General features: G+C 45.4%; 1 long non-coding RNA gene across 1 annotated transcript; it reads right to left on the reverse strand.

The window, feature by feature from the left end:
• Nucleotides 1-382: 382 nt before the first annotated feature.
• On the reverse strand, nt 383-2605 carry LOC306665515. The gene is made up of 3 exons (XR_013765057.1): nt 2522-2605; nt 1702-1844; nt 383-1284 (listed from the first exon to the last, which is right to left on the reverse strand). It is a non-coding gene; the product is annotated as an uncharacterized lncRNA (long non-coding RNA).
• Between the last annotated feature and the right edge of the window lie 12827 nt (nt 2606-15432).

Below are 15432 nucleotides of genomic sequence, written 5' to 3' on the forward strand. Positions count from 1 at the left end.
AGATTAAACCTCAGATGCAAAGTGCACCCACCCAACAAAGGGGGACAGCCACAGATCTGGCTAAGGTGCCCTGGGAGCTGGGCTCCCGTCCCACCATGAGCCCATGCGCTCCAGCAGTCCGTGGCTTCCCTGAGTTTCAGGTTCTTTGCTGGTGAAATGGATCAGGTGGCCTAAGAAGATCCAGCTACAGATCAGTTAAGAAAGCAGGGCTCAGTCTGGTTTCAGCAGAGGGGACAGAAGGTGGAGACCGCTGGAAGAGTGAAGAGCCACTGGGAGTGGTAAGGCAGCCCAGGTGGAAGTAGCAGGAAGAAGTTCCTCCCCATCCTACCCTGGGCTTCGACAGGGAATGTGATCCATGGCTGAATTCTGAGCTGTCAAGTGAGAACTGGAACTGTGCAGAGGGCTAGCGTTAGGCCCCCTACCCAGGATGGAGCGAGACTCAGAGGGACACCTGGCTTCTCCCTTCCCTTAGCCAGTCCATCCGTCCTCACTGGTCCCCAGAGCTGAGCGGCTGGGGTGGTGGTCCCCAGCTCAGAGGGCATCTTTCTGTTCTCAGTCTGCCCTGCCATGTCTGAATCCCATGCCTCATACGCAAAAGAACTGAATTCAGAGTCTGAAAGAATAGGAACACTTTAATTAGCCTGGGAAACGCACACGGGCTGGCTGTCCATCACATCTGAACTCCCAAAGAGCGTTGGCATCCCCAGACTCCCTGGAGCATCTGCCTGGCCAACCCCGCTGGGTAAGCCGGCTGGGCAGGTGGGAGGTGCACACTAAAGAGAGCTGGATTGGCCTGGCCGCTGCGGGAGGAGCCGCCCAACGAGTTTCCACGCCACCTGGAGAGCAGGCCCATTATTTCTCCACCAGGGCAGGGCTTCCAGGTACAGAGACCAGAGGTCACTGTGGTCCAATGGGCCGGGCCATAGATTAGGAGCTCAATTGCTCTTTGTTTAAATCCAGCGGAGGCGCTCAACCTTGCGTGACCTTGAGCCAAACACAACTCTTCAGATACAACCTGCTTTACGAGATGAGAGAGACAGGAGGAAGAAGGCCGGGGAAGGGCTGGAAAGGGCGAAGGAGTCGTGATGACAGCGCCCGGCGTTCGTGCCGTGCCCTCCCTCTCAGGCATGTTCCGATCTTGTTTGTCCCTTGACATCATCCGTGAGAAGGAAAGGGAGGGACCATTCTCCCATCCTACAGGAGACACCGAGAACAGGCGGCCAGCGCCACACCCGCGCCAGCGCAGGCAAGGGATGTCCCTAATGCAGCTCTTTGCCAGCAGGTCTAGAAACAGGTAAAGGAACAAGAAAAAAAAAAAAAAAAAAAAAACGAAGGGGAAAGAAAGGAAGAAGGGAGAGAAGGGAAAACCGAGATAGAGGACCCAAGATGGGCTGGGCAGATACAGCTCCTGGCTTGGGGAACGCTGCGTTAGCCAGGGCTTGTGGGAGGACCCGGCTTTGCAGGCTGGGTTTTACCAAGCTTCAAGGCTCTGGCGCCTTCTATCTTACCCGACGGTCCTGGAAACTCACCAGAGCTCCGAATCCAGAAGCAAGGAGGGCCACGCCCTCTGCTCCTGAGCAGGGCGAGTTCCCACTATCAGCTGCTCTTTTTCCTCCCCTGGAGGCCCGCTTTATGACACTTGAAGTTTTGTTCCCTTTTCTGGGAGGTGCTATCGGGTGAGGTGGGAGAACAGATACTCACGTGGGTGTGGTGCGGCTGACTCTCACCAGGGGCGTGTCCTCCGCGGGGAGAGGGTGGGGTCTGGCGCCTTTCTTTAGGGTTGCGAGGGTCCTCTTCTTCCCTCCCACCGCAGGCAGGCGGATGGAGACCAACCTTCCCTGCAACTGGGCAGATGTCATTTCCCTGGCATATCCAGGGTGGGAAAGATGTGGCTAAAGAGCCCCTCCCTCCACGTGCCTCTCCCAGCTGCACCAACTCTGGCCTAGTGCACAGTGAAGATGAAAAACATCGTTTCTCTTGTTCAGACATCCCGACACACACTGGTAGGTTCCAAAAGGGCACACAAATTGTTCTTTTGCTAATTGTCAACCCAAAGAATGTTCCAGAAAGAAGATCTTTATAACTGAAAAGGCTCCTGGTCCGCAGGCAGAACCTTCCCCATGAATCTGGGCCATAATTCTGATTGCACCTTGTTAACCAGTAAAAACCCTCCTCGCTGGGCCCACCTCTCTATCAAGGAGAGTCCACTGCAGTTGCTCAGCTAAGTTGTTACAGATAAACCAGAGGCTGCAATTGCAGCGGGCGTGTGGAGAAAATGGCATTTATTCTTTGGTTAAGGCTGTCCCTCTCGGTCTGGTCCCCGGAGTCAGTAAACAAACAACTTGTCCTTGGAGCCAAGGCCTCCCATTCCTGAGTTGCTGCTAGTTCTGCGAGGAGGCCAGTAGCTGTCCCTCGGGCTGTGTACAGAAGTAGCATTCCTGGCCCCCTGAGTCCTGCCATAGCGATTGGAGGACACCAAGTTATTGATGGGGACAGGTGTTCATAATCTGGCATAACTCACTTGGGCCATATTTCCCTTTTTCTGGAGACCTCTTGATTTAAGAATGAAAACTCCTTCTGGGTTGGGCTGTCCTGTAAACATCCCGGTCTGAATTTGCCGAGGTGGGTTGCTAAATTTAATTGCCAGTTTCCATGCCATGTGATGGTGTGTGACAGGCCAGCTCACCCTGTGAGTTAGCCAAGGGTTTTAAATAAATGCTTTCTGACGGAAAGGATGATAAAGATTCCTATTATTCACCCTCGAGCCTACAGATGGAGCTGCTTGGGGCTTTTACAAGGGAGACCCAGCCGTGTTGATCTCAGGAGCTCTGTCACTACTTCCCACTGTGGCGACAAAGACAGCTTGAAAGGGCCTGTGGAAAGAACTGTGGCCAGGTCAGCCAGGAGGCCTGTGCCAGCCGGAGGTCTCTGTGACCTTGAGATGCAAATAGCTCCGTGGGCCAACCTAGCCTTCTCCATCTGGAAAAAGGAATGGAGAATAAGAAATCAGAAGTAACTGCTAATACTTGGAGCTTTCGGGAAGCATGTTGGAGTTATGCAAAGAGATTGTTAGTGAATGCATCCTTAAGCCATTCCAAGAAACCAGTGTTCTTCTTGCTCATAGCCTTTAAAATACCAATGGAAATAAATGGATGTGGCTATTTGACGTTCCTTAATTATTTTGTCTAATAGTTGGAGGCTTGCTGCATCTTCCTTCAAAAGTTACTCAGGAATGTGGTCTGAGAAACAGCAGCATCGACCTCCCCTGGGAACTGCTAAAAAGCACAGAATCTGAGGACCCACCCCCATGTCTGCTAAATCAGAATGTGCTGCCTAACAAGCCCCCCACCCCCACCCCAGTGATGTGTCAATTTGGAGGAGCCCTGGTCTAAGGCAGCAGTTGTCAAACTTTAGTGCACCTTAGGATCCCCAAGAAGGCTCTTTAAAACCTTGGTGGGCCCCAGCCCCAGAGGTTCTGATGCAATGGGTCTGGGTCAGGGGTTGAGAATTTGCATATCTAACACAGTTCCCTGGTGATGATGCTGTTGCTGGTTTGGGGCCCACACTTTGTGAACCACTGTTTTGTGACACCATAATGCCCAAGTCACCAGTGGTCCATAATATCTAGTAAATTTTTTAAAAGCTTCATTAAGTATGCTGGCCTCTCAATCCCTGGAATTCCTACATTTTCCTCTTAGTATCTTTATTCTTTTCTTATCTTTTCTTTTTGGCAGGGAATGAGGGATTGAATCTAGGGCCTTGTGCATAGTAGGCGTGGGCTCTATCACTGAGCTACACCCCCATCTCCCTTCTTGATTTCTTACACTTTATCTTGATTTCTTCCTTGATTTCAGTACATGGCTCTTTATACCACTTTCACTCTGATGAGAGTATCTAGACATGGAAAACCAGGCAGTTGTGTGCTGAGCATTCTGGGAGGATTGCATGAAAAGCCTACTTTTTTTCTCCCATGTAGTTATTCTGAAGTTCTGCCTGTTTTTTCAGCTGGCCATGCTGCTGGTTCATAGTTGGCTCCTTACTATGTGAGTACCACAGAATAACCAAACTGATTGACCACAGTGTGATTATTCTTGTGCTCTTAATCGCTCAAGCAAAATAGCAACACATTTGATTAAAGGAATTCTCAGGAAGAATGAATTAAAAGCAAATCCACCTTTATACCTGCTACCCTACCTGTCCCCTATTACCACTCTCCTCCCCTATTGGTCCTCCTCACCACTAGGTGTGTATTCTTCTATGCTTTCTTGCATGCATGTAGACGTAGGATTATACTGTTTGGAGTTTTTTTAAAGAAAAAATTGCCTCATCTCATAAGTTTTGTTCTGCAACTTCTTTTGACAAATAATTTTTCTTAGAAATCCTTCAAAAAAATCAAAATTGGAACCTGTTTCTTTTTAAAACTGTATGACTGCATTTCTTACATGAATATACTACAGTTATTTAACCTTTCTCCTATTGATGGCCAATTATGTTATTTTCAATAGGTCCAGCAATATTAAATTAGTACTCTCAAGAGATTCAATTAAGCAATTGGCCTCTAAAGGATTTTATCAATTTATATTACCCTAAGGTCTTGCTGAAAGTGATCTTTGTTTGTTTTGATTTTTTGGTTGGTTTAGGGATTTTTTTTGTGGGGAGGGTGCTGGAATTTCTTGTGTGGGTGTGTGTGTGCGCGCGCGCGCTCATGCGTGTTAGTGAGCATGCAAAAAAACAACCATGTTATAAACTGAGCTACACCTCCAGCCTCTGAGAGAACCCTTACCAATTCTGGCTATTATCACGCTCACATTTTTACCAATATGTTGAAGTCATTTCATTGTCTAAATTTCGCATTTACCTGATTAATGTCTGAGGTTAAATATCTCTTCATAAGATGATCAGCCATTTTATTTTCTTTTCCAGAAATTACTTTTTCATATTCTCTTTATCTGTTTTGTTGGGTTTTGTTTTGTTTTGTTTTGTTTTTGATCAAACCCACGGCCTCTCGGATGCTAGAGAAGCACCCTACCCCTGAGCTACATCCACAGCTCTACAGTCTGGATTTTAGTCTTTGGTCTATTAAGAAAGTTGGAAATGGTTTACCCAAGTCTCTCCCTTGCCTTCTTTTTTCCTTTTTCTTCCTTTTCCCCTCAAGCTCCTTGGTACAAGCAACGCTCCTGACTCAGCTCCCCAGTAGCTGGGATGCGGGTCAATGCCAACATGCCCACATTCCCACATTCCACTTGGCTTTTAATAACTTTATCATTTGTCATATAGTCCTTCCAGTTTTATGTAATCTATAATAAAATGTTAATTGAATTCATGCATTGCCAAAAATCTGCATTATCTGGAGAGGAAACAGTCTCTCGGATGGGAATGAAAAGAACTGCATAGAGGAAGTTGCAAATAAAACTTAATAGGGGAAAAAAGAAATGATGCTGCTCCCATCTACCCTTCCTTCTATCTAGCCCGCGTATGTTTTGGCATCAAGTGTGGGTCTGGTGAGAGGCTGAGAAAAAAAATGTATTGGTTTAAGTGATTTGCAGGTTTGTGTCAGAGCTGAAATGAAGTCAAAGATGGTTGTTATTGGGAGATAGTTCATGGACCTCTTGTGTTCCTGCATATCTTGCAAGCAGAGGCACTGACTGTCTTTGCTACAGACTATCTTTTCAAGGATATGTGCAAAGAGAACAGCCTTGGAAGACAGAGCATCTCTCTCCAGAGCAAAGAACCGATTTGTTTGCTCCCCTCTATTGCAAGAATAACAAAAAAAAAAAAAAAAAAAAAAAAAAAAAAAAAGGCAATAGTTGGCAGATTTGCTGATGACCCATAGTAAAAGATGGAAGTTTCCTAAATTTGGGGCTCCTCTCCTGTAACACACCCTCTGTGTGTGGAGGTGTTGTCTAGCACCGTATGCCCATCCTGAGGGAATTGAGGTCTGGGGAACCAGCACAAGAAAGTGATGATACTCTGGCTGCTGCAATGGCTGTGAGTATTAACCTGTCTTTTGTCTCTAACCCAGGAGTCTCATCTCTTTTGCCAGCATCATGAGACTATGGCAGGCTAACCTGTTAACTTTGCAAGTCAGGGAAAATCTCAGAACCTTCATGGTTCTTGGCAGTTGCCATTTAATGAAAGATTAAAGCACTCAACTCTTGTTCCAGACAGACTTACTCCTCATCTTTCAGTATAAAAATCACCTTTTTTTTTCAAGTTCTTCTCTTAAACTGAATAGTCCTTAAATGGTTAAGAAGAAGAAAAATCCCTTGTAAGGAATGTTCACATGTTATGTATAATTGCTGCAAGTCTACTATTCCAAGGGCTTCCATGAGGATGAAGTAGATTGATTCTGTGTAGCTCTAGAGAATGAACATACAGGCAGAAAAAAATTCATCTCGACATATTAACAAAAAGAAATTCTAACAGAGTTATCCCAAAGATAATAAATATTGAGGTCATAAACTCACTACTGGCTTAAATGACCACTTATGGGACTTCTACATGAGGAAGAGGTGAGGTGTGATAATGCAAAGTTCTCTTCAAAGCTGCTGGTGGTTGCTGGTGTGGCGGTACATGTTTGTAATCCCAGCAACTCGGGAGGCTGAGGCAGAAGAATTACAAGTTCAAAACCATCCTCAGAAAATAAGCTTGGTCCTAAGCAACTTAGCAAGACCCTGTCTCAAAATAAAAAATAAAAAGGGTTGGGGATGTAGCTTAGTGGTTGAACACTTCTGGGTTCAACTTCTAGTACCAAATTAAAAAAAAAAAGATGCTACTGGTGGAGACATTGCTCAGTGGACCATTTAATCAGATTTATTTTCATATCAAGTTCTGGGGAAGGTGAGGGGGCAGAAGGTGAGCTGGCAGATCCAGATGGAACTTTCATATGGTTGTACTTGAGATGATAATCATGGATTCTATGTGTACTACTTAGTCCTACAGAAACTCAGTCAAGTCTAGCTCACCCAGAATTGAGTTGGTGCTGGGGAATTAATTCATGCTAACCAAATTCACTAGAAGCCTGAGTCACAAGCTGAAAAGTCAAGACCCTAATTTTAGAGCAAAATACAAACTGTTCCCATAACTATCATTTTATTGTCCAATATTAAGAACACCCTACCTCTCTCCAGTTTCTAGGTACTAACTAGTTAATAGATGTTTGGTTATTACCAAGCCAAAGAGAAAGGATTTGAATGACTCTGGAACTTGTTTAATCGGATACGATGCATTAAGTAGTTGCAATAGAGGCTGATGTAATATGTCTTCTCCAATGAAGAATATACTTCTTTAATATACAAGCCCAGAATGTCATTGTTTACTAAACAGTTTGTCTTTCTCCTTTGACAGTGCTGGAAAAACTCAATAATTCTTGGCTTTATTCTTTGTGAATTAGTCTGTTTTCTGTTGCTATCACAAAATACCCGAGGTTATGGGTTTCATAAATAAGAGGCTCACTTAGCCCACAGTTATGGAGGTTCGAGATCATGGTGCCAATATCTGTTTGGCTTTGGGGGGACTTTCTAGCTACAGCACAACATGGTGGAGGGCATCATGGTGGAAGCACATTCAAAAGGAAGAGATCCCATGCGAGACAGGAAGCAAGAAGGATTCAGACTTGCTCTTTTTAGAAAAACTCATTCTTAAGGCTCTAACTGGGGTCTCTCAAGAATTGCATTAATCCCCACAGAGGGTGGAGCCTCCAGGTATCTAACTATCACTCATCGGGCCCCACCTCTTATGGGTTTTATCATCTCAACACGGCCACGCTGGGACCAAGCTTCCAGCACGTGAACCTCACTCAGACCATATCCAAACCCTAGCACTCCCTTCTCCAGCCCCAGGAGGCCCCTCCTCCTCCTGTTTGCAGTTTGCAGCAGGTCTTCCCACCAGAGCAAAGCTTCCAGCCTATTGTTTGTCTGCTTCCCAGAGTTATCTAAGGAAACACCTCAGCTTCATCAGACCTAAGCCGGCACAGAGCCTGCATGGACTGTTCCTCTCCTGGCAGTTCCTCCCTGGCTGGGTGTCTGTGTATAGGATCACCTCACTTCTGTACGCTTCCCTTTCTTCATATGTAAAAGATCACAACATTCACTTCTGGTTAAAGACTAACGACCACACACACATTTAAAAAAGACTTTACAACACCAAGAGTGAGCCCTGATGTCACCTGTGAACTCTGGGCCATGATGACGTGTCACTGTAGGGACATTGATGGTAACAAATCATCTCTCCAGAGGTGGATGTTGATCCTGGGGAGGCCGGGCATGAGGGCGTGAGGTGGTGTCTGGGAACTCTCTGTACCTTCCTCTTAACTTTTCTGTAAACCCGAAACTACTCTTAGAAATAGTCTTTTTTTTTTTTTTGCGGGGCCACGCCCCTTTGTGGGCCTCGGTCTGTGCAAGTCACGTGTGTCCTCCAGAGACTGGACACACTGCACACTCCTATTAGTAGGATTCATCCATTTTTGGAAAAAAGTAAATCTCCATATAAGTTCTCCAGTTTTCCAGAGCAGCACGTGATCCGTGGTTACAACAGTCAACGTTCTTTGTATTTAACAAAAGTTTGGGTGCTGAAAGTTAACTAAGACCTTCGTTAAACAATTTAAAGTTTATTTTTATTTTATTTATTTATTTATTTATTTTTTTTTGCGCTGCTGGGGATTGAACCCAGGGCCTGTCTTTACAGAAATAGTCTTTAATAAAAAAATAAATTCAAAAAATATTTTATAAGATGTAAATATCTAAAAAATTAGACTCGCTAATAAATAAATAAATCCTAACAGTAACATAAACTGTGGCTTTTATGCTTATCGCTAATTCTATCCTTACCTTCAAATTCAGGGAATGACACCATTTTACTTGGGTGTGGGTTTGAGCATCCTCCCAAGGGTCCTTTGTGATCTAAGGTGTGGTCTTAGCCTGGCACTATTTGCAGACAGTAGAACCGTTAGGAGGCAGGGCCTAGGGAGAGGAAGTTAGGTCATTGGGGATGTGCCCTGGAAGTGACTGCAGGACACCTACCCCGCCACACTTAATCGGACACATGCTCCCATATTTGCCATCTGCCATCCACCACTGATCCCTAACCTTCACCAGAGCCTATGCGGTTTGGATTTTGAACCCCCCATACTGTTAGCCTAACAAACCTCTTTTTTCTTCCTAAGTGTCCATTTTTTCTTCCTGTGTCCATTTTTCAATGCATTAACGCAAAGTTGACTACTACACCCTACACTCTGACTCCCATCTTATTTTTGATGCCCACAGTTGCCTCCGTAATGGCATGTATTGAGAGCATTTTGGTGTGGGTTTTTGGGAATTCTACACATTGAATGAAACCTTGTGGACAGGGGGTGGTTAGCAACAGAATCATGTTGTACCAGGAGGGACCTGGTATAGAAAGCAGACTTTCCCATGTGTGGATCCTGGATCTTTCACTGCAAACAGGCTGTTCTGTCAATGACAGTTTAGGAGGGAGACAGGGAAAAGACAGACAATATGCCAGCAGCCAACTCATGTGGGCAGTAAGGCAGGAGGCCACAAGGCAGACTGTTGGATTCAGCACCACAAACCAGAGTTTGGTGAGATGAGAATTTTGGACCCCCACACTTCCCAGATCACCTCACTGCCTCAGCACTTGGCATTTTCCATTTGGATCCAGACACCCTGGCATGCACAAGGAAACTCAGATGCCAAAGGGGAGAGAGAGAGAGAGAAAGAAGTGCAAGGAATTCTGAAAAATCATCAGAGATTTTTAACTCAAAGAAAGAGAAAGAATGTGACTTTTAATTTTCCCAAGTTCGTACATTTTCATTGCCAAAACTTGATACTGGCATGACATGGTAATCCATTTACTGTAGTAGAAACCTGAGGTGCGAGAAGTACTATGTTGACTAAGCCTTGCATCAGCTGCTGCTACCCAACATGTAAAAACTTGTAGTTTAATTTTAGCTTTATAGTAAATAAGTGTTTCCCAAGCCCACTCAGAAACCCAGGCTGTCACTAGGTCTACAGGTGTGCTCTGAATAAGATCCCACCCTGCTAAAATGTGCCAACGGTCAGGACTAAGCCATCTGTCATTTCTTCACTTTTTTTGTGAACAGTCTTAAGTGTGAAAGTATTCCAACTGAACAGTCAGGTTCTGTTGTATATACATAAAACCAGTGTGTGTGTATGTGCATGTGTGTGTGCATGTGTGTGTTCTATGTTAAAAGTTACCAGGAGGTAGGCACAGTGGTGCATGCCTGTAATACCAGTGACTCAGGAGGCTGAAGCAGGAGGATCGCAAGTTTGAGGCCAGCCTAGGCAAATCAGAGAGGCCCAAAGCAACTTAAGCAAAACCCTGTCTCAAAATTCAAAAATAAAAGAACTGGGGATGTAGCTCAATGGTAAAGTGCCCCTGGGTTCAATCCCCAGCCCCCCCCCCCCCCCCCCCCCCCCCCCACACACACACACACAAAAGGTACCAGGGAAAAAAGTGAAGGCAAAGAAGTGAATCACTGAAGAAAATAATTATTTAAATTTGGGAGCAATTAGATGGCATCTATTTCATTTTCCATTGCTATAACAAATGCCTGAAGCTGAGTAATTTATAAAGAAGAGAGTTCTATTTAGTTCACAGTTTGGGAGGCAGAAAGTCCAAATAGAATGGCATTGGCTCTAGGGGGGGCTGCCTGACACCATCACAGATGATTCCCACATTCATAGTGGGAATGTGAGGTGGGGAAATTGCAGAGTGAGACAGGAAGCTAGAAAGCAGGAAGGGGACGCTTTATAACAATGCTCTCGCGAGAACTAACTAGATTCCTGCAAGAACTAACTAGAATCCCACGAGAACTGCATTAAATCCTCCCGAGGGAAGTGGCCTAACTACCTGGCCTAGGTCCCACCTCCTAAAGCTGAGCCACACCTCTCATCAGCACCACATCGGGGACTAAGCTTCCAACACAGGAACCCTTGAGGGACTGCTAGAAACACATCTACACCACGGCAGATGGCATTAGCTGATCCAGTCAGTGAACCCCAATTAATGTTCTTCCTATGTGGCAGGCACTGTGCTGGGCCCCAGGGGAGCCACCAAGGAGACGCAGGCACAAGCCACTCTCAGGAAACTCCTTGTCTCGTTAATACACAAGGAGAGGTGACACCACGCAGAAGAGCCACAGGGCACAGCAAACGAAGTGCTTTGGTGGCTCTGTGGGTGACCACTATTGCAACATATCATCTTTCAGGTGTCCTGGGGACATCCAAGAAGGAACTTGTTGAACAAGTCTTTCTTTCAGGGGTGAAGAAATATGCAAAGACATAGGAAATGCATAGAAAAAAAGAATAAGATACCTGGATGAATTTATAAAATGTAAGGAGCCTGCAATAGTCTACATAAGGAAGGGGTAAAGATCTTCCTCATTTTCAGCAATGAAATTAAGAATGCCAAATTAAGCACTGTCCTTGAGAATTAGAATAACACAGAAGGCAGCAATGGGCTTCGAGGACGTTTCTTTTCTCCTCGGATGTTGGAATGAATACCGCTGTCCTGAGAGATGCTTCACCTGGGCCGCTCCCGGTCACTACATTCACAGCTGTGTCCCGATGTCTGCAGATTAACTGGGTAATGGAGGAGTCTGGAAACCAGACACTGAACTTTTGATTGAGAAGTCATCTTCTCCAAAAGTCTACCCTGAATCAGCTCCTGGCTCTGGTTATTGTGCCGAGGATCATGGTAATGGAGTTTGGTGGTGAGGGCTGAAGGGCACACCAGCTGGCTCACACTGGATGCTGTCCTCTGTTCCCAACCCACGGTGAGACACCGTGCTCTTCTCTGATGGTCCAGTAGCTCATCTGAATCCCCTGATAATCTGTAAAGCCCTTGGGCAGGAACGATGGCTTTGTTCTCCACATTCCCGAAGACTGGCACATTCTAAATGGAAAGACAAGCAGCTCACCTTACAGATATTTCTTATTCACGCAGCATTTCGTATCACCTGTATTGGATTGCGCGCACCATACGCGCTTGCGCACAAAGTCTGCCTCGTTTCAAAAAATTCTTCAAGTTTATTTGTTTACTTTTTTTGAATTGATATATCTTTTTGACAGTTTTATTAAATTCAATTGTAAGAACGTCCAACTGACATGCAGAATCACCACAATTATACAATCCGTATTTCGTAGCTCAGATATGCTACGATATAAAAACACAAATATGAAAGTATGTATTTTATTCTTACCCAAACTATAGAGCCACTGCATAAAATTAGCTGAATTGATTTTCATTTCGCTTCTTGCTATGTGCACATTCCACAGCACCCACCTGCAGCTTACCGATGGGTAAGGAAGGACAGAATGGAAAAGGAGCTGCGGGTTCCTACCTTTCTCCCTTTTTTTCTTTGCTATGTCATTATCTTCAGCATTAGTCCTGGCTAGAACAGGGAAATAACGTGTGTGAGAAAGGCAATGATAGTGTCCCTTGATCCCTTGGTCATCCCTGGTTATTGAAGGTCATTACCACCTCTCTGATTCGAATCAAGTCCTGGCTCTAATGGAAATTAGAGTCTCGCCCCTCTTTCCCCATCTGCTCCCTTACTTCCTCTCTCCTCCCCACTTCCCATGGGCTTCACATGCCAGCATGCCTTTAAGTCTTACTGGACTCTGTTGGACTCCATGCACCACAGTGCCCTGGAATTCTGTGCTCCTGGGCATCACAGACATGCCGTGTGGATGGCCAGCAGGGCAGGCACGTGCACATGTTGCTTAGAGCTCTTCTGCTCATGCACATAGCACTTCACTTGTAAAGCACCAAGTTCAAAGACAAAATCAGGCACTTCAAGATGGCAACAGCAGAGCATCACATCGAGTGCAAGGCCCTTCCCCGTACCAGGCCCTGTGTAATGTCACCAAGCCCCATGTTCGTGAAGCAGACTCTGACTGTACCGAATGATCACACCTGATTGGCCCTCATTTTCAAGCAACTATTGGATCAAAACCAGCTAAAAGAGAAAACCTCATAATTTTAAGACCATTGCAATAAAGAATGCCACTTTCCAAGTCAGATGAGTTAACATTATCATGGAACTTTAAAGCCTTCAGGCATGACTCTGACATTCTATTAAATTCAACAGACATTGATTGTGCTCAGCAATGTCCAAAAACCCATCAGGATAAGGGAGTGGGAGTGTTCCTTGAATGACTAGACACGGTCCCTGATCCAAGTCTAGCTGGGGAGACAGATAGCTACAGAGTTGCACTGCCAGACAGACTACAGCTATGCCGAGATGGTAAAATACATGTACAGAGAATGAGGAAAGAGTAGTCACTTCCCTTACGTTGTTCCCAAGAAACAGAGCCTAAGACAAAGGTTTTGCATGCAGGTACAGTCCTGCATCACTTGAAGGATAAGGACACTCCGAGAGATGAGTCATCCTGGGTGACTTTGTCAATGTGCAAATACCATAGAACCTACTTACATAAACCTGGATGGAATGGGTCAGTCCCTCACCAAGGACTTTTGATGCGATCAGGGGATGTGGAAAGCACGAGATGGATGAGGCTGCTGCTGGCAGCAGACTGTTTTATGGGAAACCATTTGTTTGTTTTAATAAGTAGGAATACGCTCTAAAATATTGCCAAAAAGTGTAGTATAGTAAATGCATAAACCAGGAACATAGCTGTTTATTATCATTATCAAGTATCGTGTACTGTCCGTAATTGTATATGCTGTACTTTTCCATGACTGACGGCATGGTGGTTGTTTACACCAGCCTGACCATAAACACACAAGTAATGCATTGAACCATGACATCACTAGGCAATAGGTATTTTTCAGCTGCATTATAATCTTATGAGACCACCACTGTATAGGCAATCCATCATTGACCAAAAAACATTTATGCAGTGCATATTTTAGTTCATTTTGGGAAATGATACAAGGAAACAAAAACGAAGGGAATCAAAGAGGAAAAGCCCATCCAGAGGTGTATTGTCACACTGCTTGATGTTTTAGATAAATGGGGCTCAGTCCCACTGAGCTCCTCTGAGGAACCCTGCAGAATTCACCTCCACCCCGAGATCACAGGGGAATAATTGCTGCACTGGCTCCCAACTTCAGCTGGTCCAGGGCTGCCCCAGGGCTGCTCATTAACTGCTCTGCGTTTCCAGGTTTGCACATGCCTGGAACAGTGGAGCAGGCCTTCCCAGTCATTCCACACGTGGCATTGGAGGAGCCTGAGGCAGAGAAGAAAAACTGGTGCAGCTGAAGGGAGGTGGGGTCAGGCTACACCTGTGTGCTGCTGGTTGCCACAGTGACACCTGGAACAAAAAGGTGTGGCTTAAGCATCGGGATGTTCTCCACACAACATCCAGCCCAGTGCTTTTCAAACTTGGGCATGTTTCAGACTCGTTGCTGATGGATGGGTCTCATTCTCAGAGTTTCTGGTTCAGGAGATCTGGCACGGGGACTGAGAGTTAACCTTTCTAACATATTCTCTGCAAGGGCATTAAAAATTCTAAGATAAGTGTTATGCCATCCAAAGGTCCATGTACTAAACACTTGGTTGCCAGCCGTTGGTGCCCCTCGGAGGTGGTGAAACTTTTAGTGGGTGGAGCCTAATGAGAGGAAGTTAGGTCATAGGAGGTGTGTCCTCTTCAGGATATTGGAACTCAACTCCCTTTCTCTCTCTCTCTGTGCTTTCTGGTTTCCATCAGGTAAGCAGCTGTGCCACACATATCCTCTCTGCCATGATGTACTGTGCTACTACAGACCAAAAGCAATGGGACCAAGTGACCATGAATTGAAAGTCCAGAAACTATAAGCCAAAATAAACCTTTCCACTCTTAAGTTGATTTCTCAGGCATTTTGACACAGCAACAGAAAGCTAGCACAATAGCCATCCACCCTATACAGAGACCCAGGTTGATCAACAGGAAGAAAGAGAAATTCTTCAAAATTCTTTACAAAAAGTAAAAAATTGACTTAATTGTAACAAGAATAAAACTGGCACACATTCACCTGTGCCATAGCCACTGAAAGTTTATGGAGAATTGCTTGTCTGTTGAAAACCTAATGAGAATTTCAACAGACAACAGTGAAGAGGCTGATGTCGGTGACTTTCTGTGTGTCTTATCCTCATCTCAAGCCAAATCTACTCTCAGCCCTTCTCTGGACAGGAAAATTGATCTTTTTGGACTGGATCATCCAGATTGGCCAATTAGAGGCACCGTCAGGAAATCAAGAGGTGAGAGGAGAGACGGAAGGGTGTTTATCCTGCCAGCTCCCTCCAGCCTCTCCACAGGCTGCTGGTGGCCGTATTCCCAAGTGGTTACTCTCCTGTTGGTGGCCCCTCTTGCACAGCCCATTTCTCATCAGACTCTGACAATCCTGTCCCCAACCCAGGTGGGGTCCTTCAGGCCTCAGGGTGCCTCAACACCCCTGGCTGATTCCTGT

The sequence above is a fragment of the Sciurus vulgaris genome, assembly GCF_902686455.1.
Source record: "Sciurus vulgaris genome assembly, chromosome: 7".
NCBI classification, from domain to species: Eukaryota; Metazoa; Chordata; class Mammalia; order Rodentia; family Sciuridae; genus Sciurus; species Sciurus vulgaris.